Here is a 24031-nt window from a genome sequence, read left to right as displayed (position 1 = left end):
CATATGCGCACATTTCTCGGAAAGTCGCTCATCGCTCGTTGTGCTTCGTAGCTCGGTTGGTAGCACATTCAGCTCACATATTGAGTGTTCTTGGTTCGATCCCCGGTACGAGTGGAAACATCGGGCGACTTTCCTTAAGACACCTGTTCACCTATTAGTACGTAGATATGGGTCGTATCCTGGGGGACAAAATTAACCTAAGTTGCGCGAAATGCACTGCATAACCAGGGGCTTTCTATACAGTATGCCACATGACAGCTATGGTCTGCATAAGTTGTATCATGCACGTGTAGAAATAAAATAAGATTGTTAAGCATTCCTTGAATCATTGTAATGTGGTCACGAGACTCCTCTCGGCGACCTCCTCTTCGTTGGGAACTACTGGTTTCACTCTCTCCTGGCTTCCTGAGCCCTATCGTGCTTATTTAATAAGCTATGTATAGAACCCGCCGTTGGGAACTACTGGTTTCACTCTCTCCTGGCTTCCTGAGCCCTATCGTGCTTATTTAATAAGCTATGTATAGAACCCGCCGCTACCACTTCGCTGCTTGGGACGTCCCACTTCCTGACCATTCTAAGGATATACATGTATTTCCAGACATCCCCGTGACTCATCTGTGTATTGAGCTCCTAACTGTGTTCTACTTGACCTGAGTCTCACTTCTCAAACATACTCACTCTGTCCCCTCCGTCAGTTCCTCTCAGTATTTTGTTCTTTCTTTTCGTGTCACCCATGGCCTTGCTGTTCTCCAGTGGCGTCTAATTCAGTTTCTTTCGTCACTCCTCATAGCTCATACCCCTCAGCTCTGGGACTAGTCTTCTTGGCCCTTCTCAATATACATAAACTTGCATTTGCTGAGATTGAATTCAAGCAACCACTTATGTGAGCAATCTTGCGGTTTGTACCAATCTATTAGCAGCTTTTCCCTATCCTCACCCATATTTATTCTCCTTAGTTTTACATCATCAGCAAACAGGGATACATCTGCCTCAATCTCATCTGAATTGTCATTCATATAAGCAGGAAAAAGTACTTTGTGGTACCCCGCCTGTTACTCTTCCCCGTTCTGACATCTTCAGAGACAATCATTCTTTGTCTTCTTCTCCTAAGGTTCCCCGTCACCTACCGGAGAATGTTCCCTGTTAGACCTGCCTGCATCTCAAGCTTTTGCACGAGTCTATTGTAGGGATCAGTGTAATATGTATTCTTGCAGTCTAAGACAATGCAATCTGCTCATCATTCTCTCTCTCTCTCTCTCTCTCTCTCTCTCTCTCTCTCTCTCTCTCTCTCTCTCTCTCTCTCTCTCTCTCTCTTTTTCTTTGTCACTGAGTTTCAATAGATGGTAAGAGATAGTTACCATCTTTGCACGCGTACTGATTATCGTTTACAAAACCAATTCTCTACAAGTGGCACACAATTCTCCTGATTATCTTCTCATTTAACATTCATGATATAATAACGAAACTGCGGCTGGCCGAGACTCGATCCCGCGTCACCTTGTCCCGCCCCGTGGGAAGCTGGATAACGTTCTTGATGCTCTAACCATTACACCATCAATCCTATAAACATTATTTATAAACATAATATATAGACTGAAGGCTGGTATTCAAACGGGAGTAGACTGAAATTAGCTCTTAACCTATGGCCACGTATGTCCTCACAACATGAAGCAAGTCTAGTTCGTTAGGCTCATGTTGTTTATAGGACTGATGGTGTAATGGATACAGCATAGCGAACGTTATCCTGCTTCCCACGGGGCGGGGCAAGGTGACGCGGGATCGAGTCTCGGCCAACCGCAGTTTCGTCAATGTTTCAAAATCACTTGTTTTGTGATTTAATTAATTCATGGTATATATTTCAGTGATACTTCTTCCTTGTCTCGTAAATACTGGGGCTGCATTCGCTGTCTGCCAGTTCTTTGGCAACTCTCCAGTGTCCATTGACTTGTTGTAGATTTTAACTAGCTGTTTAAACAGTATTTTTTATTCCTCTTGCAGAAGCCAATGTGACACCTTGTTGAAACCCATTGTTTCGGATGTGTTCAGCGGCTTTAAAAATGTTTTTGTCTCTTCTGTTTCCACTAAAGAGACCTCTATGTATCGTCTGCTCAACACTTCGGAGATTTCGTTTTTTATAATCTCTCTTCCTTCTTAATCGAATTTCCTGACCTTGTATAACTGTCTTCCTATGTTGTGCACTCATGGTTTTTGTTGCTATGTCATTGTCCAATTATTCCTCATCGTCTCTCCTCTTCCCTTGCATATTCGTTGCTGGCTGATCAGTTTGCATCTCTGTTCCCATCTGTCCTTCGCTTTTATAGTTTACCCACGCTCATCAGCGTTTTTCTTATTTTTCTTGTTTATCGACTTGTTTCATCATATCGTCTTTACATTTAAGTATTTTATAATAATCCCAATAATTATCAGTTCTAATTTTCACCTTCCTGGTATCCTAGACTCCAGTCATATATATATATATATATATATCTTTAATATTTTGTTCGTTAAGAGACGCACGTTCACCTCCATGACCCCTCAAGGAAGGTTCCTTGATGTTGGTGAGGGGCTCTTGATTTAGGGAATTGGATCTGTGCTCCAGTTCCCCGAATTAAGCCTGAATGCCTTCCACATCCCCCCCCCCCAGGCGCTGTATAATCCTCCGGGTTTAGCGCTTCCCCCTTGATTATAATAATAATCACCTCCATGACTCACTTGTTTGTGTTTGTGTGTGTGTGTGTGTGTGTGTGTGTGTGTGTGTGTGTGTGTACTCACCTAGTTGTACTCACCTAGTTGAGGTTGCGGGGGTCGAGTCCGAGCTCCTGGTCCCGCCTCTTCACTGATCGCTACTAGGTCACTCTCCCTGAGCCGTGAGCTTTATCATACCTCTGCTTAAAGCTATGTATGGATCCTGCCTCCACTACATCGCTTCCCAAACTATTCCACTTACTGACTACTCTGTGGCTGAAGAAATACTTCTTAACATCCCTGTGATTCATCTGTGTCTTCAACTTCCAACTGTGTCCCCTTGTTACTGTGTCCAATCTCTGGAACATCCTGTCTTTGTCCACCTTGTCAATTCCTCTCAGTATTTTGTATGTCGTTATCATGTCCCCCCTATCTCTCCTGTCCTCCTGTGTGTGTGTGTGTGTGTGTGTGTGTGTGTGTGTGTACTCACCTATTTGTGGTTGCAGGGGTCGAGTCGCAGTTCCTGGCCCCACCTCTTCGATGGTAAACACGTATTGTCAGGAGTATTGTGTGTATGTGTGTGTGTGTGAGGCTTGATACACCACCTGTCAGCACCAACTGTTCCTTGTCGCACTGCGCATATGCAAATGAGATGAAATTGATTGACCTGTGAAAAGCAAACGTTAGGATTAGAGAGAGAGAGAGAGAGAGAGAGAGAGAGAGAGAGAGAGAGAGAGAGAGAGAGAGAGAGATAATGAGAGATAATGAGAGATAATAATCACCAAAGAATGTAAAAAATAGAGACAGATGAAAGATGAACACAGAAAACCATACGTCTTCATAACAAACGGAGAACAAAGGAAAATAATCCGCGCTAATCCGATGAACTTCAAGAACTGGAATCATGAAACATTTTATACATCTCGGTGGTAAATCTGATGAAAAAAAATGGCAAATTATTCATGATTTTCGCCTCATTATTCACGATTTCCATCTCGTTATTCATGATTTTCACCGTATTTGTATTGTTCACTTTGTTTTTCACGTCTTTCACCTAGATCTTGGTAGAGTACTGTGGACTCTGATACAAAGTTAACAGGTTCGAGCCCTGTTGTGGACGTAGAGACGATGTTTGTATATATATATATATATATATATATATATATATATATATATATATATATATATATATATATATATATATAATGTGTGTGTGTGTCAATGTGACGTACAGCCGCTAGTGTATACACAGCTTAGGAATGTCGGGGTCACTGACGCTGACCTCCAGTTGTTCAAAAGCCCCTGGCCCTCTCCTCGCTTGTATAGCTGTCAGTTAGGATGTAGGCGTCTGGCTGAAAGCATACAGGGAGGACAGGGTGGCAGACGGCAGACAATACCATCAGTAAACCCAGAACATAGCAGGTGTGTATCTCTCCACAGCATCACTCTTTCGAACCCCAAACCTCACAATTGAAGACAGGTATATAAAACAAAGGAAATGTATTGAGAGAAAGAAAAACAAAGAGAGAAAAATAACAAATCACAAAATGTAATGATTAATTTAATATATTGTAATTGCTCACTAAACTTACAAAAACATATGCTGGGACTGGAAGAAAAACATATGCTGGGACGGGAAGAAAAACATATGCTGGGACGGGAAGAAAAACATATGCTGGGACGGGAAGAAAAACATATGCTGGGACGGGAAGAAAAACATATGCAGGGACGGGAAGAAAAACATATGCTGGGACGGGATAAAAAACATATGCTGGGACTGGAAGAAAAACATATGCTGGGACAGGAAGAAAAACATATGCTGGGACGGGAAGAAAAACATATGTTGGGACAGGAAGAAAAACATATGCTGGGACAGGAAGAAAAACATATGTTGGGACAGGAAGAAAAACATATGCTGGGACAGGAAGAAAAACATATGCTGGGACGGGAACAAAAACATATGCTGGGACAGGAAGAAAAACATATGCTGGGACGGGAAGAAAAACATATGTTGGGACAGGAAGAAAAACATATGCTGGGACAGGAAGAAAAACATATGTTGGGACAGGAAGAAAAACATATGCTGGGACAGGAAGAAAAACATATGCTGGGACGGGAAGAAAAGCATATGCTGGGACAGGAAGAAAAACATGCTGGGAGAGGAAGAAAAACATATGCAGGGACAGGAAGAAAAACATATGCTGGGACGGGAAGAAAAACATATGCTGGGACAGGAAGAAAAACATATGCTGGGACAGGAAGAAAAACATATGCTGGGACAGGAAGAAAAACATATGCTTGGACGGGAAGAAAAGCATATGCAGGGACAGGAAGAAAAACATATGCAGGGACAGGAAGAAAAACATATGCTGGGACAGGAAGAAAAACATATGCTGGGACAGGAAGAGAAATATGCTTATACAGCAAGACTTTACTGGTATGATGCCTGGCACAACATGGAGACAGCAGGCAGCGTGTGACTGGGAGTCACAGGTGCTGCTTGCTGACAGTAAACAGCACCTATGGTCAATTGACAAGTTGAAGTGGCATTTAGATTCGATGATTTGAAATCCTGGGTATCTCCCACAGTAGGTTGATTCACCCAAAAAATATATCAGTACACGACAATTATTTTCTCTGACAGTCGTTGGTTGCAGAAGTCTGCTTACCGAGCTCATGGATTTGGTTTGCAAAAACGTTTTTGCGGAGTCAGAATTTCATTCTCAGTTGCAAGTATGTGTATATTAAATGATGAGACTATTTTCTGTTGCAGTATCGTCAGTGTCAATGTTTGTATCAAACGGGAAACACATAAATGTTGCTAATAGCTCTGGTGTTGCTTTATCTTGCAGCACTATCGAAACCTGTCATAACACTCTGAACCTAGTCAGCATATCGAGCACAAATGAATACACACACGTGGAAAACCTGGGTGTCTGTAGCGACGAGACGTTTCGCCCGTACAGCAGGATTTTTTCAGTCTAACTCAGAGGGGAATCGAAACGGAGGAAGATGTAGAGAAGTAATTGTGATCAGTCCCTCAGGTGATCAGTCCCTCAGGTGAGCAGTCCCTCGGTCTTCACAGAAGGTTATTATATCCGACAGCAACACTTTATCTTCCGGTCCTTTGTAACATGAAACACTAATTATCCAGCGAGATACTGGAAGATCACGTTTTGGCCACCCATGAGTAGCAGTATTGTGTAATGACTAGAATTATTGTGTAATGACTAGAATTATTGTGTAATGACTAGAATTATTGTGTAATGACTAGAAGTATTGTGTAATGACTAGAAGTATTGTGTAATGACTAGAATTATTGTGTAATGACTAGAATTATTGTGTAATGACAAGAATTATTGTGTAATGACAAGAATTATTGTGTAATGACTAGAATTATTGTGTAATGACTAGAAGTATTGTGTAATGACTAGAATTATTGTGTAATGACTAGAAGCATTGTCTAATGACTAGAGGTATTGTGTAATGGCTCACACAAGCACTGAACACTCTCACAAGCACTAAACACTCTCACAAGCACTAAACACTCTCACAAGCACTAAACACTCTCACAGGCACTAAACACAAGCACTGAACACTCTCACAAGCACTAAACACTCTCACAAGCACTAAACACTCTCACAAGCACTGAACACTCTCACAGGCACTAAACACAAGCACTGAACACTCTCACAAGCACTAAACACTCTCACAAGCACTAAACACAAGCACTGAACACTCTCACAAGCACTAAACACTCTCACAAACACTAAACACAAGCACTGAACACTCTCACAGGCACTAAACACAAGCACTGAACACTCTCACAAGCACTGAACACTCTCACAAGCACTAAACACTCTCACAAGCACTAAACACAAGCACTGAACACTCTCACAAGCACTAAACACAAGCACTAAACACTCACACAAGCACTGAACACTCTCACAAGCACTAAACACTCTCACAAGCACTAAACACTCTCACAAGCACTAAACACTCTCAAAAGCACTAAACACAAGCACTGAACACTCTCACAGGCACTAAACACAAGCACTAAACACTCTCACAAGCACTAAACACAAGCACTGAACACTCACACAAGCACTGAACACTCTCACAAGCACTAAACACTCTCACAAGCACTAAACACAAGCACTGAACACTCTCACAGGCACTAAACACAAGCACTGAACACTCACACAAGCACTGAACACTCTCACAAGCACTAAACATTCTCACAAGCACTAAACACAAGCACTGAACACTCTCACAAGCACTAAACACAAGCACTGAACACTCTCACAAGCACTAAACACAAGCACTGAACACTCTCACAGGCACTAAACACAAGCACTGAACACTCTCACAAGCACTAAACACAAGCACTGAACACTCTCACAAGCACTAAACACAAGCACTGAACACTCTCACAAGCACTAAACACAAGCACTGAACACTCTCACAGGCACTAAACACAAGCACTGAACACTCACACAAGCACTGAACACTCTCACAAGCACTAAACACTCTCACAAGCACTAAACACAAGCACTGAACACTCTCACAGGCACTAAACACAAGCACTGAACACTCACACAAGCACTAAACACTCTCACAGGCACTAAACACAAGCACTGAACACTCACACAAGCACTGAACACTCTCACAAGCACTAAACACAAGCACTGAACACTCTCACAGGCACTAAACACAAGCACTGAACACTCACACAAGCACTGAACACTCTCACAAGCACTAAACACAAGCACTGAACACTCACACAAGCACTGAACACTCTCACAAGCACTAAACACAAGCACTGAACACTCACACAAGCACTGAACACTCTCACAAGCACTAAACACAAGCACTGAACACTCACACAAGCACTGAACACTCACACAAGCACTGAACACTCACACAAGCACTGAACACTCTCACAAGCACTAAACACAAGCACTGAACACTCTCACAGGCACTAAACACAAGCACTGAACACTCACACAAGCACTGAACACTCACACAAGCACTGAACACTCTCACAAGCACTAAACACAAGCACTGAACACTCTCACAGGCACTAAACACAAGCACTGAACACTCACACAAGCACTGAACACTCTCACAAGCACTAAACACAAGCACTGAACACACTCACAGGCACTAAACACATGCACTGAACACTCACACAAGCACTGAACACTCACACAAGCACTGAACACTCACACAAGCACTGAACTCAAGCACTGAACACTGATACAGTGACGATATATTGATGTTGGTCATCAACTGGTTCACAGCAGATGAGAGTGAGATAGAAAATTGGTTGAATGGAGGATTGCTTGGTTGAGAGGCGTCAAGTGAGCTCATGTTAATGGATTTTGAAGCTCAATTGTCTCCTGCCTTATTGAGCCCCTCGTAAAAGGTCGCCAAAATTCCCAATTTTCCAATGAATAGGACAGCATCGGGGAGGGCAAAAAAATTTATTAGTGACCATTTTGACCTGGGCAAAAAACCCATGGCATACTTCTGAACTATAAGGTATATTGGTAACATATTTTAATTAAAAAGAGAGATTTTCTTTTAATTCAGTTTTGTAACACGCATATATATATATATATATATATATATATATATATATATATATATATATATATATATATATATATATATATATATATATATTGGTGAAGGGGAACTGTGCGAAATGTCTCCTAAAGACACACAGGTGTTACACCTGTGTTTCATTAAGACTGAGCAGAAAGGTCGGGCAAAACCTCCATTACAGACACACGTGTGTACCATCGCACTGTTCTCTCCTTCGTGATCACGTTCACGAGAACAACTACTCCCAGTGTTCCTGGTTCATGACAACTGGCGCTCAAGGGGTAGCTAAGAAGAGGGAAGGTGTGTCCCTTAAGCGGTAATTAGGAGGGTAGATGTATGTTACTTCAGGGCAGTGTGTGTCTTGATGGTGAAATTAACAAATAAAGTGACAGTATCGTGGCTGGAGCATTACTCGTGCTGCTACTGCTGCTGGTGAAGCTGGTGTTGGTGCTGCTGGTGCTGCTGCTGCTGCACGTGCTGCTGCTGCTGCTGGTGAAGCTGGTGTTGGTGCTGCTGGTGCTGCTGCTGCTGGTGCTGCTGCTGCTGCTGCTGCTAGTGGTGATGGTGGTGGTGGTGCTGCTGCTAGTGCTACTGGTGCTTCTGGTGCTGCTGGTGCTACTGGTGCTGCTGCTGCTGCTGCGGCTAGTGCTACTGGTGCTGCTGCTGTTGCTGCTGCTACTGCTGCTGCTGCTGGTGCTGGTGCTGCTGAGGCTGCTACTGCTGGTGCTGCTGGTGATGGTGGTGCTGGTACTGGTACTGCTTCTGCTGCTGATGCTGATGTTTCTGGTGGTCGTGGGGGTGCTGGTGGGGGTGCTGGTGCTGCTGCTGGCGCTGCTGGTGCTGCTGGTGTTGCTGCTGCTGCTGCTGCAGGTGCTGCTGCTGCAGGTGGTGCTGCTGCTGCAGGTGCTGCTGCTGCTGGTGGTGCAGCTGGTGCTGCTGGTGCTGCTGGCGCTGCTGGTGCTGCTGGTGCTTCTGCTGCTGCTGCAGGTGCAGATGCTGCTGCTGCTGCTGTTGCTGGTGCAGCTGGTGTTGGTGCTGCTGGTGCTGCTGCTGATGCTTCTACTAGTGCAGGTGGTGATGGTGCTGATGCTGCTGGTGCTGGTGCTGGTGGTGGTGCTGCTGCTGCTGCTGGTGGTGTTGGTGCTGCTTGTGCTGCTGGTGCTGGTGCTGCTGGTGCTGCTAGTAATGGTGCTGCTGCTGCTGCTGCTGTTGCTGCTGGTGCTGCTGGTGCTGCTGTTGCTGGTGCTGCTGCTGCTGCTGGTGGTGTTGGTGCTGCTTGTGCTGCTGGTGCTGGTGCTGCTGGTGCTGCTAGTAATGGTGCTGCTGGTGCTGCTGGTGCTGGTGCTGGTGCTGCTGGTGCTGCTGGTGTTGCTGGTGCTGCTGCTGCTGCTGCTGCTAATAATATTATTATTATTATTATTACCTCTTCCTATTCTCTCTACTCTCACTATTTCTTCACCTTGTTCCTCTCTCTATTTGCCTCATCCTCCATCTGTTTCTTCCTACACACGTATTTATTTCGTCCCTTCTACCTCCCACTTTCGTAATTAGTAGGGCGCCACTTTTCTCCTGCAAGTGGCCATGTGGAAGCATCTGCCAAGTGCTGGTGGCATGTGTGAAACTGTTGCCCATTTAAGTGGTAATTACTGTCACTTAGAGACGGCGTCTGGTTTATATAGCAAGGTCTAGGAGGTAGTTGCCAGGTGCCAGATTATCCATACTGCGAGTCCTGGGAGAGAGAATTAAAGTCAGCAATAAAAAGGAAAGAGAAAAAGTGAGAGTAAACTAACAACCTCAAAGGCATCTGCAGGAGGTTAACATCCTAGCAACTACAGGACAACATCCTAGCAACCACAGGAGGCCACCATTCTAGCAACCACAGAAGGCCTACATCCTAGCAACTACATGAAGCCAGCATCTTAGGAATCACAGGCCTCGAGCATCTTCTCTAATAACCACACGAGGCAAGCATCCTAGCAGCTACAGACCACCAGCATTCTCCTTAGCAACCACAGGGCATCAGCATCCTACAGAGAAGGATGGGAGGCAAACAGACCATGACATCGTGTAGCTCCAGGCACATTATTGTCCACAGGGTGATCCATGAGACCTGAACTATACCTGGAATATATCTGGAGAGAGTTTCGGGAGTCAACGGCCCGCGACCCGGTCTGTGACCAGGCCTCATTGTGATAGTCTTATAATATCAGTGGTATATAATATAGACAAGTTGAAGTTTTAAACACATGTGCAACACCTGCGTATCTTCATTACTAGAAGTTTCGCCACCAGTGGCTTTATCAGTGAGTGAGAGCCATTGATCCATGGCTGCCCATCAGAGCAGCGACCGCTGGTTTACCACCTACTGGACTGCTGGTGTTCGTTTATTCCTCAGGAAAACATCACCTACAAGGGAGATGTTTTCCTGCTTTCACACTAATGGAGACATCCAGGACAAAAGCCCCAGATTTTCTTGAGTACTTCTTAATAACAAACTATCGAATATTTTACCTGGATTTTGAAATCTGATATCAAGGAAGCTTTAATTTGCATTATTTACTTTTCATTATCTAATTATGTTAAATTATGCAAGTAATTAGCAAGTAAAAAGGAAAAATACTAATTTCCCCTTGTTTATAATACTATTTTTTTTTTTGTATTCGAGGTCTGGTCACAGACCTGGTCGCGGGGGCGTTGACCCCCGTAACATTCTCCAGGTATCTTCACGTATAGCTCAACTCTACATCGTTAGAACTTCTCAAGATATTACATCAGTACCGCGCACATTACATATGTAGCTGCAGTACATATGTAGAGCTGGTAAATAGCACACGGCAGCTGTGACGACAAAGTCAGTATGAGTGTTAATTATGTTACAGTAAAAACAAAAAGGGCACAATACCGTGACTGGAACAATACACAATAACCTGCACATAGGAGAGACAAGCTTATAACGACGTTTCGGTCCTACTTGGACCATTTACAAAGTCACACTAACAGAAATGAGTGAGGAAGCCAGCATATATAGGTGTTACATTAATGAGATCTGACTGACGAATATGCATCTGCATATTGACCTTTCTGCAACGTCTCTGTTTGAGTGATTTACAGCAGAATATTTTTGTACGATTCCACTGAGATTTCATGCATGTACATCTCCCACCACAGCCTTTCATGTTCTTGAAGCTATACTTAAACCACTGCATTGCATGCTTCTGAAGTCATGGCGAACGTGGTTCACACGGGAAGGCAAGATTTGTTGACCATTATCCAGAGTGCAACCTCGTCCCTCAGGACTAGGTTAGGTAAGGTTTGTCAGGAAGCAGGACAAGTCTTAGTCACATGACCCGCAGCAGGAGCTTTTGGTCATCTGACCAAGGCCTTCTGCTGGCTTACCGGTCCACCCCTTTAAAAATTATAGTTATAATTACAACCATTACAGGTGAATGGAGTTTCTTGCAGGGTGACGTTACAGGTGGTCCATATCGCAGCCAGGCGAAGAGCTCGCTCTCAGTGCTCGAACAACGCGTCCTTTTAAAGGTAGAATGTTTACCTTGTTCCTGGGACAGGATAAGAAAACCGAAGATATTGGCGTTGATGTCTATTTCACAGTGAGGACTGACTACAATTATTCATTTTCTTTTAAACTTTATATGCATAATACATACCTAAAACATGACACTATTACTGCTAACCAATAGTAAAACTGCAACTTTTCCAACAGGTAAGTGAAACACACAATAATAAGTAAGTTTATTCAGGTATACACAAATACAGTTACATAGATTATCATACATAGCAGCATATATGTAGAGAACCTAGGATGACCCAAAAAAGTCAGTGACTTATTTCCATTGGAGTCCTTTAACACTACATGCAGTCGTAACACAAGGTGTGCCTAACTTTGGTAACCAACTGATAGCATCTGCTGTCTACCTAGTGTTAAAGGGCATCGATGGCCCAGTGAACTATAATATTGTACGACCGACAGTCTATCTAGGCAGAAAATGAGCAGCTAAAGTTGTATTCCTTGCATTGTTAAAATCTCTAGTAAGGCGGATGCATGCAGGGCATGAGATGAAAGGCTGTAAGCCTTCTCCCTGAAAGCTGGCTGCCTTGGATCAAACGTGTAGCGCAAGCTACACGCCAAGGTATTGTCCAGTGTGGGTAGATTGGTAAAGCACTGCGTACCTTGTCCTAAGATTCGTAGGTTCGAGTCTCCTTCAGCCAGAGATCAGTGTTTGTGTATATTTCGCCTGCTCTCGCGAATTCCTTGTATATATATATATATATATATATATATATATATATATATATATATATATATATATATATATATATAGGGAGGTACCACCTCTAGAACTGTTATAGGGACCTTCATCCTCAGAGAAAAGAATAAACTTGCTTCAGGGAAAACTCAAGGTTCTCCCTGAAGCTGTTTGAGAATTTTCTCCTACCATCCCCTATATTTTATGTATATTTTATTTAAAGACAAAATACATTGACAAAACATTCACAAAAATACGATAGAAAATAAAACAACATAGGTAACTCAGAGCTACATCTCGAATACTTCGTCCAGCTCCCCTGCGGTGGGCCGCGTGCCCAGAATGCTGCAGGCATTTCCTCTCTGGATCGCAACACTGAGTCTCTGAAAGAGGAAGCTGATCGCCCTGTGGTCCTTGGTTTCTATGATGAGCTTTTCACCCAGCTCTATTAGGAACTTTAGAGCACACTTTCTCCATGCTCCAAGGGTCTCCGACCCTATTGGGATGAAGTTATAGCAAGAGGGAAGGTCTTCATATTTGCGGATCTTCTGCGTCTCCCTGTGGCTGGCAGCTCCACCCCCTTCCATTACGGAGTATGGCAAGTAGGTGTCTGCCAGTGTGGCGGCACATGTGTAGTCCCAGGCAATCTGCATTCCATCCTTCCAAGGTAGCATAGTGGCTCCATCAAGACGCTTTTGACTTCCGTCAGACCTCTGCACTTGGGGTTCCCGTTGAGCTGGGCAACGGGCTGTGGCGAGGGTTTTCTTTATGATGTCATTGATCTCCTCATGCCTGGCATACTTCCCTTCTGCTGTGTGACACACGAGACCATTAAATCCGAATTGATCAGCTGTCGCCCTGCCGCAAATACACCTATGTTCGGTGAGGATGGGGGCGGCTAGGCGAAGAGCAACACCAATCCGAATGGCCTGTGGGTCTAGTCGAGTGCCCAAGGAGGAATTGGGAACAGCTAACAGGAAATCTCCTGAGTGTGGTGCCTTCACTGCCAGGAGACGAGCTTTGTCCTTTCCTGAGGCGTTGGAGAGAATTGTGTTGGCGATTTTTTCCATGATCGGTTTGTCCCAGTGGGACTGTTTGTGTTCTTTGGGAGGAGCTGATCTACTGGAGGAATCTGTAAGAGTGTCCCACCGAATCGCTGCTTCAGTAGACCTGGGGTCTTGAGCTCCTACCAAGTCTCTCAAGCGTTCGGGAACAATCTTCTTGATTAATGCACTGGAAGCCAAACACGAAGACAGAAAAGCTGGTAAAGCAACATGCGTTGCTTTGCGCACCCCTATACCTCCCAGTCACACTGGGAGGGTTGCCTGATCTCATTGCTGATCCTCTAGTGACAGGTTCAGTGCCTTCTTAAGGGTTGACCTCAGGTGTGCGTCATATTCGTCGAGTGTTGGGTTGTCAAAAGAGGGTGCACACCTCAGGAAGTGAGTCTTGGAATAGTAAGGCACCTTGTGAGGAGATACAGAGCATCATGGGCATCAAGATTGCTTATTCTCTCCTCCATTCTCATCAGGTCATTCAATTTGTCCTTGAGGACTGTGTCGATGGCCTGGTGACCCAGCGGTGCTCCCAAGAGGGTAATGTTGGACGGAGTGGTAGTAGAGACTTCTGGGAGTACTCTTCGCACAGCATTGATTATTTCCTGGTTCGCTGTGATGATTTCACACTTAGAGGGATTGAGGATGAGTCCCAAGTCTTCTCCCTGAGTTTTCACCAGTTGTAGGTCCCCTACCAGGGACTCCTCAGTACCTGCCAGAGTGCCATCATCCAAGTACCAGATGTTGAGCTCGCTGCGTAGGCTGGAAGTTAGTTCTCTTACTGCCAAGCAGAAGAGAAGTGGAGCTAGTGGGTCACCCTGCTGAACACCTTCTGATGAGAGAATAGGCAGAACTTGCGATCTTGGCTTAAATAGCAACGCTCATCTTGCCATATAGGACAAGCGAAAATTTGTGTATGCAATAATTTCACCAAAATAATTCTGAACCTAACGGAAAAAAAAGAATTTCACTGTGTTTATTTAGTATTAAATTAGTGTAAACAATTCTAAAATACATTTAGTTGGGTTAGGCTAAAATAAATTGTTCTTGTTATAATAAGGTTTGGTAAGTTTTCTAAGTTCCTTTTGGTGCAAAATTATAAATTTATACACTTACATTAATAAAAAAATATATATCTTTAAACGTTTAAGAGAAAATTTTAAGAATGACTTAATTTTAAATGAGTTCGTGCTAATTGGCCAGTTTTACCTATAAGGCACGACATATATATATATATATATATATATATATATATATATATATATATATATATATATATATATATATATATATATATATATATATAATTCCAAAGTACTGGAAACAGAAGCAACGAATGTTCCTTCTCCTGAGGAATGTGTCTTAGGAACCACACATTAAGTTTCAAGAGCATTTCGTTAGGTACCAGAAAATTTGGATCCTTTTCATGGAACTTTCACGTCAGGAAGTCAGTGATATCATTAACAGGAACGAACAAACTATCACATAAAAACTAATCATTGTTCTGTTTTACAGGTTTACGCTTTTCTAATTTGCAAATAAAGTTCGCTAAATTTAATAAGTGCGAACGTGAAAGTTTTTTCTTTACTATTGATTGTGGGTTATTAGTTTATATTGCCAATACCGTCTGTATATGGTCTACTCTGTCTGTCTGTGTCTGTCTCTGTCTGTCTGTCTCTCTCTCTCTGTCTGTCTGTCTCTCTCTCTCTGTCTGTCTCTCTCTGTCTGTCTGTCTGTCTGTCTCTGTCTGTCTGTCTGTCTGTCTGTCTCTCTCTCTCTCTCTCTCTCTCTCTCTCTCTCTCTCTCTCTCTCTCTCTCTCTCTCTCTCTCTCTCTCTCTCTCTCTCTCTAGAACCTCTGACACTCGCACACTCCTCTTGGCTACCAGTTGTTTCCATTATGCTACAAAATATGACTTGTGGTGCCAACACAGTCACCTCAGTCCTCCAGGACTATTAAAATAACCTCTGCCAATATTTTATAGTTTAACAACCACCATTTGCTGAATTAGATCTTAAAATATTATACTAAACCATTATTGTCTGGTACTACTTTATACTGACACCATCAGGATTTATATAGTTGGTTATATTTAGTGAAAGAGGTAATAGAGTTGTGGATGAGTGGAACAAACTCCCGAGTACCCTCATAGAAGCTAAGACGTTGTGTAGTTTTAAAAATAGGTTGGATAAATACATGAGTGGGTGTGGGTGGGTGTGAGTTGGACCTTACTAGCTTGTGCTACTAGGTCGGATGCACTGTTCCTCCCTTAAGTGACGTGTCTGACCTTACTAGATCAAGGCATTGGAGAATTAGAGCTGCCTCGAATAGGCCAGTAGGCCTGTTGCAGTGTTCCTTCTTTCTTGTGTTCTTATATATATATATATATATATATATATATATATATATATATATATGTCGTCCAAAGGTTGGACAAATGTTGAAGAATTCTTTGTAAGAAGATCCCATGATGCTGCAGTGTCTGACAGTTGTGATGAATGGTTTGAAAAACCGACAAGTTGAAGATTTAGACACTTATGCAACTTATTGTTAGTGGGATGGATTGTAAAGGACCTGCCTAGTATGGGCCAACAGGCCTGCTGCAGTGATCCTCCTTTCTTATGTTTTTATGTTCTTATATTTTTCTTTTTTCAACAAGTCGGCCGTCTCCCACCGAGGCAGGGTGACCCAAAAAACAAAGAAAATCCCAAAAAAGAAAATACTTTCATCATTCAACACTTTCACCACACTCACACATAATCTCTGTTTTTGCAGAAGTGCTCAGAACACAACAGTTTAGAAGCATATACATATAAAGATACACAACATATCCCTCCAAACTGCCAATATCCCAAACCCCTCCTTTAAAGTGCAGGCATTGTACTTCCAATTTCCAGGACTCAAGTCCGACTACATGAAAATAACCGGTTTCCCTGAATCCCTTCACTAAATATTACCCTGTTCACACTCCAACAGATCGTCAGGTCCCAAGTACCATTCGTCCCCATTCGTCAGGTCCCAAGTACCATTCGTCCCCATTCACTCCTATCTAACACGCTCACGCACGCCTGCTGGAAGTCCAAGCCCCTCGCCCACAAAACCTCCTTTACCCCCTCTCTCCAACTCTTTCGAGGACGACCCCTACACCGCCTTCCTTTCCCTATAGATTTATATGCTTTCCATGTCATTCTACTTCGATCCATTCTCTCTAAATGAACAAACCACCTCAACAACCCCTCTTCTGCCCTCTGACTAATACTTTTAACTCCATACCTTTTCTTATATATATATATAAATATATATATATATATATATATATATATATATATATATATATATATATATATATATATATATATATATATATGCAAAACAACCACTGTGAAAGAATAGAGAAATTCCAAGCGCTTTCGTGACTACTCACATTATCAAGGAACATGAAAGTAGAGCATCAAAGGAAGTTATATAAAGGGTCTAGCCCACACCTCACTATCAGATCCCACAACAAAGGAACACCTGACACGCGACTCATAAGAAAGGGAACACTGCAACAGGCCCGCCGGCGCAACTAGACAGGTCCTTCACACAACCCGCCTACAAACTATTCTACCCAAGAAATAAGAATTTTAAAAATTATTATTTGTCCAATGTATTATTAAATTCTTCCCAAATTCTATTAGATCCATTTATAATTAATAGAATTTGGGAAGAATTTAATATTACATTGGAATAATAATAATTTTTAAAATTCTTATTTCTTGGGTAGAATAGTTTGTAGGTGGGTTGTGTGAAGGACCTGTCTAGTTGGGTCGGCGGGCCTGCTGCAGTGTTCCCTTTCTTATGAGTCGCGTGTCAGGTGTTCCTTTGTTGTGGGATCTGATAGTGAGGTGTGGGCTAGACCCTTTATATACCTTCCTTTGATGCTCTACTTTCATTGTTCCTTGATAATGTGAGTAGTCACGAAAGCGCTTGGAATTTCTCTATTCTTTCACAGTGGTTGCTTTGCATATTCTGAAATCACCTGTTTACTGTGATCTTATTGCATATATATATATATATATATATATATATATATATATATATATATATATATATATATATATATATATATATATATATATATATGTCGTGCCAAATAGGCAGAACTTGCGATCTTGGCTTAAATAGCAACGCTCATCTTGCCATATAGGACAAGCGAAAAATTTTTTATGCAATAATTTCGCCAAAATCATTCTGAACCTAACGAAAAAAATATATTTCACTGTGTTTGTTTAGTGTTAAATTATTGTAAACAAATCTAAAATATATATAGTTGGGTTAGGCTAAAATAAATTGCTCATGTTATAATAAGGTTAGGTAAGTTTTCTAAGATTCTTTTGGTGCAAAATTATAAATTTTTACATTAACATTAATGAAAAAAATGTATCTTTAAACGTGTAAGAGAAAATTTCAGAAAGGACTTAATTTTAAATGAGTTCTTGCTAATTGACCAGTTTTACATATTCGGCACGACATATATATATATATATATATATATATATATATATATATATATATATATATATATATATATATATATATATATAATATATATATATATATATATATATATATATATATATATATATATATATATATATGTTTCTCAATATTGCTTTAGCACTGCGGTTTTCCGACTCTTAATTTCACGGAACCTCTTTGTTAAAAACAATATTTTCCCAGAATTTTGACCGAGAGGCAAAATTTTAATGGTTAAAGTTAAACGATATTAAAATACAATTCTTGATAATTTATGTGATGTATGAAATGTACATGGGCACTTACGCGAATTTTGAAAAAAAATTAAGTTTAGATAATAAACTTTAATTGAACATTTATAGAGGAAATAGTAATATGAAAATATGTTTATTGCATTATTAAAAGTTTTATTTGAAATTAGCGAAAAACTGGGCAGTTTTATAATTACTGATGAGGTAGTTTTAGTAATTTTGTGTCAGAGGATCCATTGGCTGTGTTGTTGGTTCCTCAGCAAGTCACACTTGAGTTCTGGGTCGAGTGTTTGCATCCCTGTTGAGTTGCAGGTTTATGTAGGTTGGCCAGGACAGGTCCTGACCCTGGTCATCTCCATATGGTGACCTGCTAAGACTTGTTGCGGTTCTCTCTCGACGACATAATGGTCACATAAGACTCACTCACAGCTACAACATTGCGAGGTGGCCAGAGTTTCACTCTGTACACAAATAACCCGCACATAAAAGAGAGAAGCTTACAAAGACGTTTCGGTCCGACTTGGACCATTTACGAAGTCACAGTGTGACTTTGTAAATGGTCCAAGTCGGAGCGAAACGTCGTCGTAAGCTTCTCTCTTTTATGTGCGGATTATTTGTGTATCGTTCCAGTCACGGTATTGTGCCTTGTTTTTGTTATTTTCACTTTGTAGTTTGTCAGGTCGTAGTGATGGTCAGGTTCCTGGTGATCGATCGCACCAACTATTGCAGAATACCTGGAGAGGGTTTCGGGGGTCAACGCCCCAGTGGCGCGATCTGTGACCAGGCGCCAAAGTAATTGTTGGATTTCCTTTTTTCGAGTGCATTGACAACCCTCACTCTGCCAGCTCTCCTGCCAGAAGCTCTACGCTTACCAGAGACACTACGACTTTTCTTGACAAACTGACTTCTTATGCCATTTTTGACTCTCCTTCTTAGTTCTCAAATCATCCTTCACTCTGCTTCCCGTTGTTTGCCTGTACAGGTTTGATGCATTTTATGAATAAAATAATAATAATATATAAATAATAAAAGTAATATAGAATATATTAATAAGAATAAGAATACTTATGTATTCTGTAATACATGTATGTCCATAGCTCTAAACTGGCTAGCACAAGCACCTTCTTATACATACACATGCTTACTCATATATACACATGCTTACTCATATATACACATGCTTACTCATACTTACACATGCTTACTCATACATACACATGCTTGCTCATATACCCATAGACACAAACACAGAAACTCTCAAGCTCACTCTAACACAAAAAAATACAAATACACACACACACACACACACACCCACACACACACACACACACACACACACACACACACACACACACACACACACACACACACACACACACACACACACCATCTCCGAAGCCAACAGTCATTCATCACACCCCACTAACGAGATATGTTTGAGTTACAAGCATCATTGGGGTACGTCTCTGGATCAATGGCAGGACTGAGTGATACAATATTTTGGGTTGGTATTGTCGGCCAAAGTAAACGATAACGCTGAAAGATTCGCGTCCCGACCCACTGCAATATTTTACCATAATGACCATATTTTTATTGTTGATAAACTTTTTTCCAAACGATTGGCTAAAATGAATTGCTGTGATGATGTTTCGTGCCTTTCCGAAAATGGAATTTTCCTCCAGAGAGAGTGAGAGAGAGAGAGAGAGACAGACAGACAGACAGAATAATAATTTCTCTTTGATTATTTAGTCTGTCTCTAGACTGAGTTATGTCACATCTTTCAAGGACATTAATGCAAACAATTTATAACGAATATTAGTTATAAGAGAATTATATGCGGACTTGTTCGCGACATTAAAGAGATTTTCTTATTGTAAATTATAGATTACTGAGCGAGTCGATTACTGTCAAGCTGCGTGATAGTGTAAACAGAGACGAGGCAGCGAGGACTTATCATGGGTTTGCTCCTGACGAAGGATTTGTGGCGGCTTATCCTGGCTTGCTACCCCGACCAGTGAAGACATCAGTCAAGCTTTTATTGGGACAACGTTTCGCTCTTTGTAGGGCTTTATTAAATTATGATCAACCTTCGTACAGAACGAGATTCACTCTCGTTTTTTTTATTCCTGTCCTCTGGCCGAAGGTCAGTGTATCCTCTAGTTTGCAATAATTGCTAGTACGAGCGATTCAAAATGCAAAACAACCACGGCGGGGAAGGGGGTTGAATGGTAGCTCTAGGCTTCTTGTGTTGCAATCAATACATCAGGAATTTGGAATGTTGCAGAAATTAGAAGAAAATCAAAGTCCCCCAGACCGAAACTACTTGGACTTCCTACTCATTTTTGCAACATTGCAAGCTCTTTATATGTTGATTGCAACACGTGAGACGTAGATATATCATTCAACACTCCCTGTGGTTGTTTTACATCGACAAGTTGAAGAATGAGATACTGGTGTAACACTTGGCTATATTAAGGAAACGTGTGGCCAGCCAGTGTTATCTCCAGTACAATATAGGTAATAACAGTTCTCTGTATTGGACTGAAGAAGACACTGGCTGGCGAAACGTTTCCTCGGTAAAAAATCCCATATATTGCATAAGTGTCTCATCAACATCTCTAGTAACTCGTGTTCACTCTTCCTTGAATACTGTCATTCTCATGCTACAGTGGTGCACACCAGTTGTCAGTCTCATGCTACAGTGGTGCACACCAGTTGTCAGTCTCATGCTACAGTGGTGCACACCAGTTGTCAGTCTCATGCTACAGTGGTGCACACCAGTTGTCAGTCTCATGCTACAGTGGTGCACACCAGTTGTCAGTCTTATGCTACAGTGGTGCACACCAGTTGTCAGTCTCATGCTACAGTGGTGCACACCAGTTGTCAGTCTCATGCTACAGTGGTGCACACCAGTTGTCAGTCTCATGCTACAGTGGTGCACACCAGTTGTCAGTCTTATGCTACAGTGGTGCACACCAGTTGTCAGTCTCATGCTACAGTGGTGCACACCAGTTGTCAGTCTCATGCTACAGTGTATAACGAGCTTTGTTTGGTAGACTGTAGAGCGGGGTGTTAATGATATACTTCTTCGGAGGCTTCTTACTTTATTGATAAGTAGTGGTGGGTTACACAGGCTTGTGTGTTTGAGCCCATGGCCCGGGCAGGGCCATGACCACGAGAGAGAGCTGGGAGTACTTGTGTGTTGATGCCAGGCCGCTGTGTGAGTGCGCGTGAGGCAAGTCTGGGCATACTGAAGTGGCAAGGCCTATAGATGGCAGCACCTGAGTGGCGCGAAATATGAACTAAGCTGGCAGACAGCATGGGCTGTCTGTGCAGACAGTACAGGCTGTCTACATACGCTCGGCCACCTATCGCGCGTCGTCCCGACGCGACAATACTGGTAGTAAAAGAACTCGGTCTCTCTCTCGTAGGAACAGGGCACAGAACACAAAATAAAAACATATATATACATATGGACATGGAAAAAAAAACTTCCTACAGGGAGGGAAGAAAAAAACATGTGGGGTGTGCTAAACATCGTGGTCAAAGGCAATGAGCGTCGAAGGGCATCACTGCACGCCTTCCTGCGTCTGGACAGATTCTGCAACACAGGAGACATCGCTGAGGCTGAGCTGTGACGTAACAGGGTACGGTCTCCTCTGGAACAGTGAAGCAGACATCGTAGGAGTCGCTGCAGGTTTTCACTCAACCTGGGGCACGACATGCTGGTGCCCTCGAGTGAGGCGTCGACAAAACTCGGAAACTGGGCAGGACTTCTGGCAAGCGACTCAGGACACTTCTCGACTGGTACTGTCACTGCTGGGCTGTCACTGCCGGCGAGCGTGGAGCGAGTTGTGGAGCGAGTCGTGGCAGAGACGACTGGGCGAAACATCTGGGAGTCGTAACATCATACACCAGACTGCAGTGAGAGAGCTAGCAGTCAAAGTGACATCTTCTTTGTGCAGGCTGCTCACTGAAGCTTGTGACACGAGGCTGACACAGCGCCTGCCGACAGGCCTGGCTGCGGCTTGACGAGTATCATCTCTCGACAGTTGGAGTTATAACAGAGGGTAGTCTAAGCGTCCCCAGACTTGTTTCTCTACATATAACTGCACTCTGACGGTCTGGAGGTGAAGTGAAACAAATCTCGATGGGAATCGTAGCAGGTACGATTCTGCAGAACAACACGAGCGACGAGCATAAAAGCTTTCTGTACAAGAGGGCTCGTACGCTCAGGGCTGAGAAATCAGCTGTCAAACACTGGTCAGGCGGGTGACTTAGTGGTACAACTCAAGGGTCTGACCACAGACCTCACTGGACACACGGAAAACTTACAAACACACCGCTGTACATACGGTACAATATGGCTTAACTAGCAAATGATGCTTTTCTGCGCATAAAACTGACTAAGACATACTAAAATGTGAGAACACTGACTGAGAGGAATTAATTAACACACGACATATATCTTCTCTCAATCTTCTCGATAATACTGAAATAATTACTAGAACACTTGATGTGACATCATGTGATGTCAGGTGTGATGTCGCAAGGTGACGTCAGCAGCAGTGACGTCAACAGACATCTCGAGGTGACGTCAGGCAGACATCGTGAGGTGACGTCAGCAGACATCGTGACGTCATGAAGTCGGGCAGCATCGTGGGTAGCGTCGATGTGATGCGGGCAGCAAACCACAGCATGTGGCCTTGGGACATCTGGTAACTCACGTGGCTTTGTAGGTCTACGTGACATCGGCCACACCCACGTGACGTGATCTACGTGGGATGCTGATCCACGCAGCTTCGAGTGGCCTCGGGCACTCGGATACACAGCACTGGCGACGAATCACACGAAAAACAGCAGAAAACACAGCAGAGGGAGTGAGTAGTGTGAGTGGTGTATGGTAGTGTGGTGGCGAGGAGCGTGGGTGAGTGCATGGCGGGGCGAGCATGGGCAAGGTAAGGAACAGCCACTTCCTCTCCTCTCCTCCCCCACCCACAAATACGTGGAGAAGCTCACACTGGACGCAGAAATCACCACAAAACTCACCTCTGGCTTGCTGAAACAGCTGTGCTGAGCTGAACAACAACAGCAACATACAAGTGACGCTGAATACGTGACTTGAGAAACAGCGTGGGACACTGTAGCGTGAGACGCTGGGACGCTGTAGCGTGGGGTCACTGTGACGCCACTCACAATTCTCGGAGAATTTCGATAAATTTCGGCTGGATCCTGGTTGTACCTGTGTCTGGATGCTCAAACGTGCAGACACGACATCAGGATAACTCGTTGAGAGACGAATGCTTCTTGTGTAGGGTGATGAAGTGAAGATGACTTCATACCTCTTACTCCTTCTCTCACGGGCAAACAACTGCTGATCCCACCGCTGCCACCATTTATAACGAGCTTTGTTTGGTAGACTGTAGAGCGGGGTGTTAATGATATACTTCTTCGGAGGCTTCTTACTTTATTGATAAGTAGTGGTGGGTTACACAGGCTTGTGTGTTTGAGCCCATGGCCCGGGCAGGGCCATGACCACGAGAGAGAGCTGGGAGTACTTGTGTGTTGATGCCAGGCCGCTGTGTGAGTGCGCGTGAGGCAAGTCTGGGCATACTGAAGTGGCAAGGCCTATAGATGGCAGCACC

Source organism: Cherax quadricarinatus, chromosome 72, assembly GCF_038502225.1.
Source record: "Cherax quadricarinatus isolate ZL_2023a chromosome 72, ASM3850222v1, whole genome shotgun sequence".
Taxonomy (NCBI): domain Eukaryota; kingdom Metazoa; phylum Arthropoda; class Malacostraca; order Decapoda; family Parastacidae; genus Cherax; species Cherax quadricarinatus.
The sequence above is the reverse complement of the archived record's forward strand: the minus strand, read 5'-3'. Positions refer to the sequence as shown.